Source organism: Gasterosteus aculeatus, chromosome 18 (genome assembly GCF_964276395.1).
Source record: "Gasterosteus aculeatus chromosome 18, fGasAcu3.hap1.1, whole genome shotgun sequence".
Classification (NCBI taxonomy): Eukaryota; Metazoa; Chordata; class Actinopteri; order Perciformes; family Gasterosteidae; genus Gasterosteus; species Gasterosteus aculeatus.
Window position 1 is genome coordinate 2,087,532 of NC_135706.1, and position 15,171 is coordinate 2,102,702.

At 52.6% G+C, this 15,171-nt stretch overlaps 2 protein-coding genes across 4 annotated transcripts in view; one reads left to right on the forward strand and one right to left on the reverse strand.

The window, feature by feature from the left end:
- Positions 1–15,171, reverse strand: part of LOC120807839 (26S proteasome regulatory subunit 4) — a 170,662-nt gene that overhangs the window by 89,086 nt on the left and 66,405 nt on the right. The gene's annotated exons all lie outside the window — the stretch shown is intronic.
- The window catches only part of LOC120808118 (forkhead box protein N3), a 42,260-nt gene continuing 27,159 nt past the window's right edge, over positions 71–15,171 (forward strand). The window contains exon 1 of one of the 3 annotated variants that reach the window (XM_040160752.2): positions 71–533. The gene's annotated coding sequence lies outside the window, so the exon portion shown is untranslated. Of the gene's footprint in view, positions 534–11,254; positions 11,364–15,171 lie in introns of those variants that run through there. The other 2 variants (XM_078094021.1, XM_078094022.1) reach the window with 2 other exon arrangements.

Here is a 15,171-nt window from a genome sequence, read left to right on the forward strand (position 1 = left end):
CCGGGGCGGGCGCTGGGGGAAGTCCTGTGCTGCTGGCGGGGCAAAGCGGAGCACACAAAAACACACACACGTCCACGCACACACGCGTCTACGAACACACGTTAACACACGCCCGCCGAGCGCTCCCCCGACAGAGAGAGAGAGCGAGAGAGAGAGCGCGAGTGCAGAGAGAGGGATAAACAGAGGGGGAGAGAGAGACTACAGGAACGCAGCGGCTCGTGTGTGCGTGCGTGCACGCGTGTGTGCGCGTGTGTGTGTGCGCGCGCGCGCGTGTGTGTGTGTGTGTGTGTGTGTGAAGGTGCGCTCGTTCGTTGGCAGAAGCGACCGGCGGGGCGGATATGGAGGGGCTCGGGAAAAACGCTGGGAACTGACCGAGCGCCGAGACGAAAGAGCGGGTGAGAAAGGGAGACAGAAGAGCGAGAGAAGGGACGGACAGCGCCGAAGGAAGGACGGACGGACGGACGGGAGGAGAGGAGGAAAGGAGTCTTGACAGAGGAGCCGAGGACTCGCGTGGAACGCAGAAGGACCCTAAGGTGACTTCATGGGGCTTTCGTGGCTGTGCGCAGGTCCGCCAGAGGTGTGCGTGCGTGCGCGTGCGTGCGCGTGCGTGTGTGTGTGTGAGCGAGAGAGGGGTGTTGACATGTGCTGCATGCACGGCACTTAAAGAGTGGAGGTGTGTGTGCGTGTGTGTGTGTGTGTGTGTGTGTGTGTGTGTGTATGTGTGTGTGTGTGTGTGTGTGTGTGACTGAGGGGTGGGCAAACGTGTGGGTAGTTGCCTATAATAACCTGTGTGTGTGTGTGTGTGTGTGTGAGTTTTTAGGTTGTTTTTCTGGCTTTAAAGGGGCCACCAAAGTGTGTGAGCGAGCTGAACTGACCGCAGTAAACTGGAGTGAAGGGATCAAAAGGAGTGGATACTTTTAAGGGAACAGCGTGATCCCAGCGCGCGCGCACACACACACACACACTCAAAGGTAGACCACTTTATGGTGAGCTAGAGGAAAACAACACAACACTTTTAAGAGTTCCTTTTTGAAACCCTTTTTGTGTGTGTAAGAAAAGACCGTTTTCGGTGCAGCAGGTAACACACAGTCGTGTGTGTGTGTGTGTGTGTGTGTGTGTGTGTGTGTGTGTGTGTGTGTGTGTGAGTGAGAGAATGCATGCATGTGCCATATACGGTATAACAGGTTGAGGGGAGGCAGATCTGATCAGACGCACAGCAACAGAGGAGAGCGCGTGGCACAGGCTGAGCAGCAGCACATTGGATTACACACACACACACACACACACACACACACACACACACACACAAGCTCTGTGGCTAGCAGAACAGCTGGGAGAAGTGTGTGTGTATGTGTGTGTGCGTGTGTGTGTGTGTGTGTGTGTGTGTGTGTGTGTGTGGCTGACAGCGTTTCACATGATGCACGCCCGCTGTTTGTGTGTGTGTGTGTGTGTGTGTGCGTGTGTGTGTGTGTGTGTGGCTGACAGCGTTTCACATGATGCACGCCCGCTGTTTGTGTGTGTGTGTGTGTGTGCAGGGAATGAATGCCCTGTCGTCCCATTCAGACAGACGGCGAGTGTGAGTCTGCCCCCCCACCTTGTCTGAAGACAGGAGGTGGAGGAGGGTTAAGGGCAGGCTGGAGGGGGAGGGAGGGGGGGGGCGATCAGATGGCTGAGAATAAGATGAGAAGATTAATCCAGCAGCGAGGGAGGAAACGGAGACGAGCGCTGAAGAAGAGGATGCTTCGGACAGCAGGAGGAGGAGGAGACAGCGGCTGACATGCTCTCTCCAGGAGTGCATCGGAGTGCTGCTCATTCATAATTCACCTCCGCGCCAAACGTTCATTCACATTCCGACCCCCCGCGGCTGCGCTCAATGGCGCCCTCGCCCCTCCACCTCTGCCTGTCTCTCAATGGACGCCCCTGCAGCGTGACGCTCGGTCAGCCCGCTCCTCCGTCAGCCCGCTCCTCCGTCAGCCCGCTCCTCCGTCAGCCCGCTCCTCCGTCAGCTCGGAGACGGCTCGGCTTCTAAGAGGGGGGGGGAAACGCCGCTGTTTTTGGCCCGTTACGGCTCCTAGAAAGCGTGGACTTTTTTTTCTTTCAGTCCCGAGAGCTCCGATGTGAGATTGAAATAGTTTTCGATTGAATACGGAGTTCAGCCTCGGCCGTAGGCGCTGAAGACGGGCATGAATGGCTCAGCGGGTCAGTGCGCTCCGAGCAACCGATTCCCTCAACAACGGCCACAACGGCCCATGATGGATCCATGATTCATGTGTGAATGAATTCACTAGTCTGTGTTTAGAACAAAAGCACAGGGCGCCACGCGTTCAGCGTGACTACTCCTAACGTTCCTGCCCGCGCGCGGAGCTCCACCAACAACCGGCTGAGTTTGAAACGCAAAGTCAGGAAGAAACGTTGCGTGCCGCTGCATATGAAGGCGCCGCTGGTGCCACTGGACGCTGCGCTGTGGACGTGGTTCTTTTGCACATCGGTGCTAAAAGGGGCTCGGTGTGGCTGTGAGGTCATAGACCACCAGGCACGTGAAGTCACAGCATCCGCACTTACAAAGTGGGATAAATCGTCTATGCATAGAGACGGCGCACGTAAAACCAACGGGTTTGTATCGTTTCAGTATCGATACCTTTTTAATAAAAGTATCTGCCGGCAGGCGTTGACTGTGAGGAGGCGGGTCTCATGGTCTCATGGTCTCATGGTCTCAAAGACGTGGCCTCATGTGCTCTCTCCTTCTCGTCCTCGGCTTGTTGGGGGGAAAAAAATAACTTTGGCTCCATTACACAGTAATCACAGTAATGTATAATCAATGCTACGATGGCACCACGTAGCGTTCATCAACATTCAGTTGCAGACTAATATTTATGTCATCTGTGTTCAAAAGCAATGAGCAAATAAAAAAGGGAACCATTCAGATGTTTTATTTGTAACTATTCTGGATAAACCAGTGTCGTATGGTATTTGCGGTATCGTATCGGGTATCGCGATATTTATGGCAGGTATCAAAGTCGTCATTTTGCCATTTAAAGTGTGAAGAGACTTAAAGCAGTAGTGTCGTTCACATGAACAAAGCGTGTGTCTAACGGCGAATGAAGGAACTCGAGAGGCCACCAGCGTCTTATCGGTCCCGAGTTTGGGATGTTTTTTTGGCTTCCCTGTGGAGTAAAAGGACGGGTTGGTAGACGCGGAAACGCTGAGCGTGGCCGCACATCTGGAGCCGCAGCAACACGCTGTCCTCATCACTTTTAGATCTACATCGTGTGTCCAAACTGGGAGAAATACAGCAGCTATACATACTAAGGCATGTCCACTGGGTGACATGCCCACGTGGAACCAAAATGTCTCCACGTGACCTTGTTTGAGACAAAAACACCTCGACTTGCCGACGGGAAGCAGAGGTTGTCCAGGACTCGCCCTGCAGCGCCAACCAAGGACCAGCCAGCCGGTTGGGAACCGCAGGATTGAGAAACGCAGCAGAACCTTTCATTGCTGACGTGGCTGAAACGTCTCTTCCAGTATGTTGTCGCTTTGCTACTCTTTGTTTTCCTCCGACCCGTCCAGACACACGTTAATGGTGCCGTTTTTAATATTTAGCAGGTTTATCTTTCTTTATCGAGTTCAAAGCCGCGTCTCAACCCGCCCGTCACAGGTGGGCCGGGTGGTCTGTGCCCCCCAGGTATCTGCTTGTGCACAATAGACCTCCTGCTGACGTGCAACGGACTCTTGTGATGGGCGCACACGAGTACATGCACACCGGCAGGCACGAGCGCAGTAACACACACACGCACATGCACGCAGAGAAGGACGTCAGCGGGTGTAAAAATAGATTTTATAAAGTGTTGTATGTTTACAAGCGGTGATGTCACGCTTCTGTGTGGAGTCTGAGCCGCTCGCCTCTGCTGTTGGTCTTTGGTGCTTTTAAGCAGCAGAGTTCAAGGAGTTGCCGTTTGCGTGAGTGTGTGTGTGAGTGTGTGTGTGTGTGTGTGTGTGTTGTTTTCAGCGGAGGAGGCATGCTCACGGTGACGCTGTTCTGGTTGCCAAGCAACACAGGAACGTGGGTGGAAGGATTTCCTGTCCTTAGGAAGCTTTGTTTATAAGTGTGGGGGGAGTGAGCGTGTGTGTGTGTGCGTGTAGATTTCAGTGTGCATCTCGGCCGTACGCCCGAGTGCTTGTGTGTGTTTAATGCACTCTTTGCGTCAAGTATGAGTGCATTAAACACAAGTCACTTAAGACACAAACGCACACTCTCTCTGTGTGTGTGTGTCCTGCGCACACAGCGAGAGGGGGACGGGCTCTCTCTGCGTTGCATAACTCCTCTGTTTGCACTGACCCCCCCCCCCCCCCCCCCACCCTGCCCCAACACACCACGTCACCCCGCCGCGCTGATGTCATCAGCATGCCTCTTTTTGTGTCTCCTCTCACACATGAGATTGCAATTATGTGTCCCTCCCCCCCAAAAAAAACCCGAGGCCCACCGCCGCCGTCCTGCAGGCGCTGGACCCCGACGTCAGCTCGCTGGCGAGCTGCAGTCATGTCATGAGTGGATGCAGTCATACGCCGTGTGTGTGTGTGTGTGTGTGTGTCTGTGCCAGAAGTTACCTCAGGAGCCATCGGATTTATATAACGCGTTTACTCCTCCCCCTATTCTTTTACACTCCTCCCCCTTAAAGTGGGAAGAGTTTAAAGCCAATAGATATTCTATTGTGCTGGATGTTTTGTTCTTGGCGGCGTGAGACGTCTAAAGATGCGCTGTTGTGCGCACATACACACACACACACACACACACAGTGCTGCAGCCTGTTGCGGCCCCCTGAGAGCGGCCGCTTTTAGAAATGAATGTCGGAGTGTCTCTCCGCTGGTAACTTCGACGCCCCGCGTCTGCTGCTGCGCGACCTCTGTTGATTCATCCCGAGACTCGCCAACCATCACAGGCGGGCAGCGACTGAGAGGAGGAAGAGGAGGAGGAGGAGGAGGAGGGGGGCGCTGGGTCGTCTCCACAGCCGCCGCCGCGTACGCGCCAGTTCCTGTTTTAGCAATAAGACAACACGGCGTCATGGAGAAAGAGGAGTGATTTGGTGCTCGGCCTTCTTCAGCGCTCGACCAAAGCGTCTGTTTTTAGCTCGCCGTTTGGCCATGAGCCTCCGTGCGCTCTGTTCAAATGTTGCACTAAAAGGACAACAGCGTAACCGTGGAATGAAAACAGGAAGATTTTGTACCAATGAACCAACACACACACACACGAGTAAACACAAAGGCAAAACACACATGTACACATCGCACCATCAAAAACACCGATAAATCAGAGGTTCACTGCAAACTTCCCCCCAACCTGTAATTACATACATGTGCACACGAGGTACACACACGCCTGCAGTCTCTGGGCCTTAGTCAGCGTCTGTGAGTCCGTGCGTGGGCCTGTTCCCTGGCAGTGTGAGGGGAAAAAATACCTTCCCATATGATGTCAACACAAGTCCCAGTGTGTGTGTGTGTGTGTGTGTGTGTGTGTGTGTGTGTGTGTGTGTGGCATTCTCTGAGATGGGTTTCACGTTTTCTGTCACCGTGTACCAAATTATTCCACAACACAGTGCAGTTTCTTTTTCTCTCTCGCTGCCATCTGGGCCTCGTTCCACCGCACACGGTGGAAAGAGACGCAAAGATGGAGGAGAGTGATCCGTGACATCACCAACCAGAGCACAGAACTAAGGTCGGAGAGCAGAGGTCGTCGCTTTTAACTCCGCTTTGAAAAACGTAAAAATTGTAATTATTCAGTCTGGCATTCCTTAGTTTTTCTCTTTAATACATGACTCACAAGCAAAATGTATGAGAACATGTGACACATCCCCAGGTTTCCCAAGTTGTGCTTCCTGTGAAGAACGTATTCAGCTGCCCAATCAGACGGTTTGTAAATGGGAGAGTTTACAACTGAAATGCCCCGGTGAACTGCACAAGACGGGTTCCTTTCAAAGCGCGCTGTTTGTGCGCGGTGCATAAAGGGGGGAGGAAGAGGAGGAAGAGGGGAGCCGTGTTCCTGTGATAACCTATAAAGAATTCAGTACGCTCGGGTCTGAGCTGACTGCAGCCCTGATGAGACACAGCGTAAGTAACATTCAGTGTCACTTCCCTATGACTGCCGTCCCAGCAGAGCAGGGGGTCCCCCGGGGACGCCAACGGGACGCACAGAATAGGACGGGACTAACGGCATTCGCTCCGGTTTTCGCCGCGACCAACCCCGAGCACCCCCCCTCAAAGGGTGAGCGCGAGGTGCAAAAGAATCATCCGCTGTCACCACCTCCTTCAGACCTGCTTTCTGATGTGATAACAGGGGGGGGAGAAGATGTGTGTGCCGTGTGTTTGTTGCTAGGCAACTTTGTCACAATACCCCTGTGACCTTTCCGACCCTGCCAAGTGCAGTGTTACTGTCCCCGTCTCACGCTCGTAAGTGTGTGTGTGTGTGTTATCGGAGTCGATGGTGCGACTGCCGCATAGCAACTGAGAACAGCTGTGATTTCACTGTGTGTGTGTGTGTGTGTGTGTGTGTGCGCACGCATGAGGCCTACGACACACACACACAACAACATAATATGCCACACTGTCACTTCCACAGCGTGACAGCGCCACACACTCAATCCGCCAAGATGCCCCCCCTGAATACACACACACACACACACACACACACACTCGAGGGAGCGTCAGAGCATCGTTTCCCTCAAGATCCATTCATGTAAAACACTGTTATTCAAAGCTCCCGCCCCCTCACTCCGTAGTCTTATTCATCGCTCTCTTGACTGCGAAACCAAACGCGCCTCGTCTCCCGCTCCCCCGCCGGGCGTCTTTGTGCCCGCGCCTCGTCTCCGCTCCTCTCCGTGAGAGGCATGTCCTCGGCCCGGGCGACCCGCGTGCCCCCGCCGAGCCCCCGGGGGCGGGTTCCCCCCCGCGCCGCCGCCAATCGGGGGGCCCCGGTCGTTAGCGGAGAATCTTTTAAGAGCGGCCCCTGGAGGTGATTCGTCGGAGAGAGAGCGCGCTCTTATTGTTATGATGATTAAGTGTTACATGAAGGGCTATCAGAGGAGACCCCCTTAATGAAAGCGGAGCCACGGGGGGGAGGAGGGGGGAGGCCGACATCGAGCCGGCAGCGGAGCGGGAGACACGTGGGGGGAAGCGAGGAGCGTTTCAGGTGGGCTGAATATTCAGCAGCCGTGTGTCCAGACTTGCCGACGGCGGCCGCTCACGCTGTGAATGGGGCCCCGCGAGGAGGTGGGCGGCGCGTTCGCACGTGCGGCGTTTTTTTTTCCGTGGCCGGTTCGGAGGACGTTTCCGTCCTCGGCCGCTGCTTCGCTGTCGTAAACCATCCAACGCGTTCTGTTATTTCCTGAAATAAGTGGTTGTCATTTGCCTTTTTGTTGTATCCGCTTCCCCACAGCTTTACTACATTTCCCAGAATGCCGGCCGACAGCCAAGCTCACTACTCGTTCCCCCGGCCGAACAATAGCCTTTAGCTTGTTGCTTTTTAGCTGCTGCTGAGTGAATGCGTGTGTTGTAGACCAAGGTCTCCAGAGAGGACCTCCTGCCTCCTCCAGGTCCATGTGTTCAGAGGTGGATCTTTCATCCGAGTAGCACCTAAAGCTACTTCCGTTGGAAGCAGAAGTGAAGGGCAGTTTTAAGGTTTGAGATGGAATGAGGTATTTAAATGCTACGAGCCAGTAGACGTCTGCTTCAAACATGACGACGACGAGATCGACCGGGTTAAAACGAAATGATTTTGCCGGCGCTGGGTTCCGAGGTGATTGTTCTAACTACACATATTATAGTGTGCCTGGATATTTCTGGAGTAAAAGTCGGGCCATAAAAATCTGGCCAGAATTCCTGTGTTTGCAGCAGAGGAGGAGATTGTGACAGTGTGCCTCCTCGTCCACTGACGCCTCCGTCCTTTTGCGGTCAGCAGAACACCATCACCTTGCATCTTTTAGGTTCCCGGTCGGCGGCCCGGTGGTTTGGGGACCACGGTGCTACATGACCCCCCCTTTAAAAGCACAACCTGTCAGATCAACCCTTTTGATTGATGGCTTCAGAGGTCCTGGTGGCAAATGAAGTCCCCTCTGAGAGAAGCAGGCCAGTCCTGATGCTAAGCTAAGATAACCGTCTCCTGGCTCGAGCTCATTCTCATTCTTACTGAAAATAGGAGCGTGTGTGTAGTAAAATCCTAAAGGAGTTTAGCTTTAACTGAGCAAACTCAATGCCACGATGGAGGCCTCGTGACGCCCTTGTGGGTTCTAGGAAATACTACGCAGGGCACCTTGGTTATAAATGGTTTCTGTCACCACCACACCCAAGGTCAAGAATGACCTGCTGTTAATTACACAATATATGTGATATAATATATGACCTTTTTCTAGAGGAGTGCTTTCTCCTTAGAATCATTAAAGGACATATCACAATCAACCACGACTATCACGGTTTATCAGTTTGACTAAAGTCCCATTTTTGAGGTAGTAAAAGCGTATTTGCCGGCAAATCAATTAATTAGAACATATTTTGGGCTCATGATTGTTTGCCTCTGCATGTCTGAGAAGGTATTGACAAGATACCGACGGCAGCTTTCAGCTGGGTTCTAGCTGGGTTCTAGCTGGGTTCCACGCTTCCCCTTCGCTCTCCTCGGGATGAGCAAACATGGGGCGACGTCCCTCGGGTGTGCGGCGTAGAACTGGGGGAGGATGTGCAGTGGTTTTGTTTGAGCTCAGCCTAAGCTCGGCCTTGTTCTGCCATCACAAAGGCCTGTGTGTTGAGTGCTAACAGGGAAGCTTCAGCTCATATTTTGGGGCGAGAGAGAGAGAGGATGCTACACCCCCCCCCCCCCCCCCCTCCCTCTTCTCCCCCACATCACCCCTGGCTAAAGGAATTTAGCGGCAAACAAGGGACTCGAGATGGAAGATCACAGGCTTTAATACGAGCCGCATCGTGTGTTGTTCTCCGGTTTCCCATCTCCTGTGTTCTGCGCATCGGGAGTCAAACACCTTTGATGAATATCTACAAAGAGATTTGAGAATTCTAAAGAGCGGCAATTTAGCCCAGGTATGCTATCTTCAGCCTGCTAATTTGGACATTGAATTCACTCATAGGGGCCCGTGGCGTTTATCGGGGACTAGCATGAGGTGTGCATCTCTTCAACGACTGAAGGCCGGGCTTATCATTGCTTCTCCTCCATATAACCACGGACCAGGCCCCGGCGCTGTCCCCCGAGTTACACATCTAATCACGCCACCATCATCCCTCATCCCTAATTCTGCTGGCAGGGCCTGTCAACCAGCATACGCGGGAAGACAGGGTGACTTTGAAATGCTGCCAATGACCCTGGGATATAACCCTCTCCCTTCTACTCCCCTCACTCTTTCCTTCTCGTCCTCTCCTGTCCTTTGCACTCTTGATTATCCTCCTCCTTGTCCACCAACTCTCTGGATCTGCTGACAAGGGAACGTAAGGGAGGCGGGGTGAGAAGAAACCAGGAGTGATGCCTTTTGTAAGATAATGCAAACCGGAAAGGCAGGCAGGTAAAGTTGTTACGGGTGAACAAGAGGACCAGCTTCCGTCCAAATGTTATTTAACCTTTATTTAAGCTTCAAAGAGAGGGAATGTCCTCCATCAAGGGAGGCCGGCCAAAGAATCCAGACAAACATAAAAATCTCTGAGAGAAAAACACAAAGCAGAAAACCACGAAAGGAGACATCGCCGGGAGACCAGTTTATAAGCGATCCGATGGGCAACGCTCGAGCGTCGAACCAGCAGGCTCCGTGCCAAACCTATTTAAGTCTTCCCTGAACAAAACAAAGGCAGCTCCTTATTGAGTCCGCCACAAGAACCCTCATTAACCGCAGACAGCTTTCAGCTTTAAATCGGTTCGCGGCCCGTTCCACGAGGACATGAAGGCGCTTTTGCCTAATTCAGCTGCGACCTCGGGGACAGGAAGGGAAAACCGTGATTTGCCAACTACCTTTTCCCTCTGCGGGGATGTAAGGAAACAGTGAATTAGTAGACCCACAGTGGTCGTATGCGTTTAAATGGCGAGCTGAAGCGGCGGCTACGCCTGTCAGCCGAACTTAGGAGGGGTCGCTGATGGGAGGCCGCGGTGGAGCCCGCAATGCAGCGCGAGGAGGACGGCGGCCTGTGAATATAAAACGACTCAATCAAGTGCACGGCAATAGAAACATCACGGTTGTGGAGGAAACCCGGACTTCGGCCAAACCTTTTCATGCGTTCGAGCCCACTTGCTCCTCTTTGCAACGGCTTGTCCTACTTTCCAGGCCGCCATTTTCCAATTTGGCTCCGACGGAAACAAAGTCGAGCGGCAAAACGCTTTTGAAAAGCTTCCCGGGAGACGGTTTCCATCACAGCGAGCGCCGCCCTGTCCTTCAGCCGCCATGTCAGCCGGGTATGGTGCATCGTGGCGGAACCTCAGACCTTCGCGGGGATGCTAATGTTAGCGTGCTCGCGCGCTCTCCGGGCGGGCCGGGTGTGTTCTTCGTCACAACTCGTCCTCGTTCGGCCGATGTGACCCGATGTGGACACACTGTGGTCTCTGCACAGGTCCAACTTTCCACCGGGACGCGTTGCTTCTCGTTCACCTCGGCGCCAAAAGGTCATCTAATAAACTCTTCGGCCTTGATTTGCTTCGTTATCAGCCAGGAGGCTCACAAACGTCTCTCCCTGGAGTTTGAGCCCATTTGCGTATTGATTGCCATCTTGCATTCCAGCCAAAATGTGCACATGGCTCAAAGAGCGAGTCGGCGCAGCCAGAGAGGGGGCGGGCCTTTTGGAGACGGACGGGCTCTTCCAGTGCTTGTTGCCATGGTTTTTTGTTGTCGGGACAAACTGTCGGCCAGTGACTGAGAGCCTGAGCTGCTGTTTGTTAAAGATAAGTGGAGAAGCCGGAGGGGCAAGAGGCCGAGGGGGAGCCTTGCTTCATTCCGCCTTTTTTTTTTCTTCTTCTTCTCTTTTTTCGACTACAGGACATCCAGCTGAAAACCTCCACACCACCTCAAAGCTTCCCGCTCTCTAAACACTTCACCCAGCGAATGTTCCCGGACCCCCCCCCCCCCCACACCCGCCTGCTATCAAAGCTCCGTTGGCTTGGCACTGGACTGCTTTGATATTGAACAGTGTTTCTGTCTCTCTCTTTCTCCCCCCCCCCCCCTCTCTCCGTCTGCCTCTCTCCCTCGCCACAATATTGAAAAAGAGCACGAGTGCAAACAGGGACCTGCTCGCTGTCAGAGAGCCGACAGGGAGGCCTTAGGGAGGGAGGGAGGAAGAGGAAACGGCAAGACAGCGTTGGGGTTTCTTTAGACTCGGCTTCCAGCTTGTAAGTAAACGTTGAAGTATTGTTTTGAATTCAGTAATCAGCTGATACGAGTTCTGTCCTTCTGTCTGACATGTGATCTTCATCTGGGCCCTTTGGCCCCATTGGTCGTTTCAACCGGCATCGGCGGCGATCCGCCTGCGGGGGAAGTGCGCCGTCCGTCGGTCGATGGTCTCTGCTGGGAGCCGATCCGGCGATGGATTCGTTCGCCTCTTCGCTTATCAGATCTGGCCATTGGAGCTCGTGCTGGAGACGACGAGTTCTCTTAACACAAAACAACACATGTTTGTCTAAAGCAGGAGAGCGCTGTGACCCGGCCCGGTGGGGGGGGCCGAGAAGATAAAGGCCTGACGAGTGGCTGAGCGAGCATGTGTCATGTGGTGTGTCATGGACGTCGGCAGCCCTGAGCACAGGCTTTTTTTAAAGCTTGACCCGACACACACACACACACACACAGCCTGAACTTCCACCAAGGAACCTCCAGGCTGCACACTCATTGAAGTCACCTTCAAGCGTCCACGCTCGCATTTGCGCGCGCGGTTGTTCTCCATCCTCGGAGAGCGGCGTGCCTCCGCGATCGCTGTGTTTGCCTGATGCAAATGTCTGTTTGCCTTGTTGGTTCGCCCACTTCGGAGGACAGCGCTGCATGTGTGTCTGCTTGAATTATTCACCGGCAATATTTGATGTTCTTGCGGCGTACATCGCACAGCTTTTGCCTCCTTAGGTCCCGTGTGTGCATTCACTCCTCTTCCACTGAAGCAAAGCCCGTGGCCTCATTCATGTCTTTTGTGCGATCATTTCTCAATGTGAAAGTTCTGGGACTCGGTTCCCTTAAATATACAGCACACGATGTGCTTATTATCTGCATAGTTGGTGTGCCGGTAGTCGGCAGGGTAGTTTTTAGCCTCCAGCAGGTCTGAACGCTGAGGGTATGAAGCGCGGGCTCACACCCTGTAATTATTTGTCGTCTTCATATTACGGCCCATCGAGCAGCAACTAGCTGAATAGCTAACCCTGCTAAATAGCATCAAAATAACTTACTTACTAGCACAGTCGTGCTAATGGCGTAGATAACGGCTAAAGTCACCACGCGTTCCATCCACGTGCGTTATGATGCGTTCAAGCTCGACTCGGTGAAAGTGACAATTGTCTCCATGTTATGTAATCACATCAAACGTACAAATCCAGGTGATTGAAAGAGATGTTTTCACAGTAATATAAAATCGATTATATATATAATCGAGTTGTGAGCTGAACATGCTGAGCAGATTATACGTCATTAAAACTACTAATGACTAAATTATTTTAATCACGCCTAATATTTGATTAAAAAATACAACGATTTCTTCCCTAATCATTTGAATTTTGTGTCACTGTGCAAACAGATTCCAATAACAACTTTAAAGCATTTCATAGTAATACGGGTGAATAATAACATGCATGCAGACCATCATTTGGGCAGAGAATCCAATTGCAATAGTCTGAGATAAAGGTTCTTCTAGCGTGCAGAATGAGAGGCTTGTTCATGGACCATGACATCAGCTCACATCACGACGCTCGGAGCACAAAGCGTGTCGCTCGGACCGAGTCCGTCCTCAGAGGAGGCCTGTGTTTGTCTACGTGCGTGTGAGACCCGAGTGGCCCGGCAGCCAGGGCCCAGGGGTCAGGGGGGTCAGGAGCAGTCCTCTGGGACCCCCTGACCCCCCCGACCTCTCCCCCATAACTCTTCACTGCTGTGGATGATGTAAAAGGGAGACACGGTCGGACCTCGTTGGATGTGATTGGTCCTGCTCGGCTCACTTAAAGCCCCCTGGAATCCTGACATTTGTCGCCGGGGAAGAGCAGGAAATACAGAAGGGGGAAACAATTTCATGGGTTGAAAACGGAGAACATCACAGCCGCCGTTGACATATATGTAGCAGAAGTTATTATTTTCCACTTCTCTCTGTTGGTCTTCCTCTCCCCTTCCATCCACCCAGCCAGTGTGTAGGAGGTATAAAGGTCGTCCTTTTGTCATCAAACCCCCAGATTAGTTTTGCCTCGGTGCATCTCTCGCTTCGCTTTATCACGGGGGGGCCCAGAGGAGCCACGAGGTTCGGCTCACCCCTCTGCAGAGCAATAACTCCGACCAGCTACTGTTGCATTCATCGCCGCTATCTCCTACACCACCATTACTCCTCCGTTCTGGGCTGGCAGGATTATTTTCATGCCACCGGCTTTATTGGGCTGCACAGTGGAGGCTGACCGGGGAGCGAGGACACGCAGCAACATGTCCCGAGCTTCCATCCCCCCGGGGGGCAGAGCGTGAAGGCACTGCAGAAAGCCCGTCACCAGCGTATCCGGGTCGTGTTTGATTATTGCATTCAAATCATGGCCAACACTTCATATCGCTGTATTTTGTACGATTCTGGCGGTATTCTTGTATTTTTGGGGGGGAGAGTTAACACATTAATTCAAGGACCGCCGGCCACCCGAACAGCTGTTGACCGCTGGCTGGCCAACTGGCCGGCGAGCCGCTGTGTTCGCTGTTGTGCCCGAGGGCGGGACCAGCGGCTCGGCTAACTTTTCGGATGCCGATTGCCGGCTTCTACTCTGCGGTTGCGTCACGTTGAGTGTTCGCAGCCGAACGCCGTCCCCCTTCCCTCTTCCATGCAGACTACAGCGGAATGTATTGATCGGAAAAAAGTGTTTGCTTTCAACGGCGGCACTATTGTTACCTGCGGCTCAGTATGACGGTAACCGAGCAGCGCACGGAGTCCAGGACCGTTAGATCCGTCAATATCTATTCAGACATGCAGAGGCAAACCATCTTCTGGCAAAATGAGCCCAAAATATGTTCTAATTAATTGATTTGCAGGCAAATACGCTTTTACTACCTCAAAAATGGGACTTTAGTCAAACTGATATACAGTGATAGTCGTGGTTGACTGTGATATGTCCTTTAATGATTCTAAGGAGAAAGCACTCCTGTAGAAAAAGGTCATATATTATATCACATATATTGTGTAATTAACAGGAGGTCATTCTTGACCTTGGGTGTGGTGGTGACAGAAACCATTTATACCCAAGGTGCCCTGCGTAGTATTTCCTAGAACCCACGAGGCCTCCATCGTGGCATTGAGTTTGCTCAGTTAAAGCTAAACTCCTTTAGGATTTTACTACACACACGCTCCTATTTTCAGTAAGAATGAGAATGAGCTCGAGCCAGGAGACGGTTATCTTAGCTTAGCATCAGGACTGGCCTGCTTCTCTCAGAGGGGACTTCATTTGCCACCAGGACCTCTGAAGCCATCAATCAAAAGGGTTCATCTGACAGGTTGTGCTTTTAAAGGGGGGGTCATGTAGCACCGTGGTCCCCAAACCACCGGGCCGCGGACCGGTACCGGTGGGTGGGCCATTTGGTACCGGACCACAGCACAGAAAGAATACATATATTTTTTTTCTTCTGAAAAATGTTTTATTTTGAAAATTGACCGGATTGTCTCCTAATTATGTGCACTCGTCCCTCTTGACATCTTTCCCAAGCGCCACCAAGCGCTTTTCTTCACGTCTACAATCGTCCTCTTACCGTGCACGGCAGTTTCCCCCCGTCGGTCGGTCCGCCTGCAAACAACCCCCCCCCGTTATTCTGCAGGACCTTCTTGACCGGTCTGTGAGGTAAAAGAGGTTCATATACATGAATATACACAGACTATTTCTTAGTTGGGTGCAGTCGCTCGCTGTCTTGTCCTAATTGTGAAGTTGCTAGGCAACCAATGGAGACTGCTAGTGGTGGATCCACACAGTACACACACACACACACACACGAGTGATTG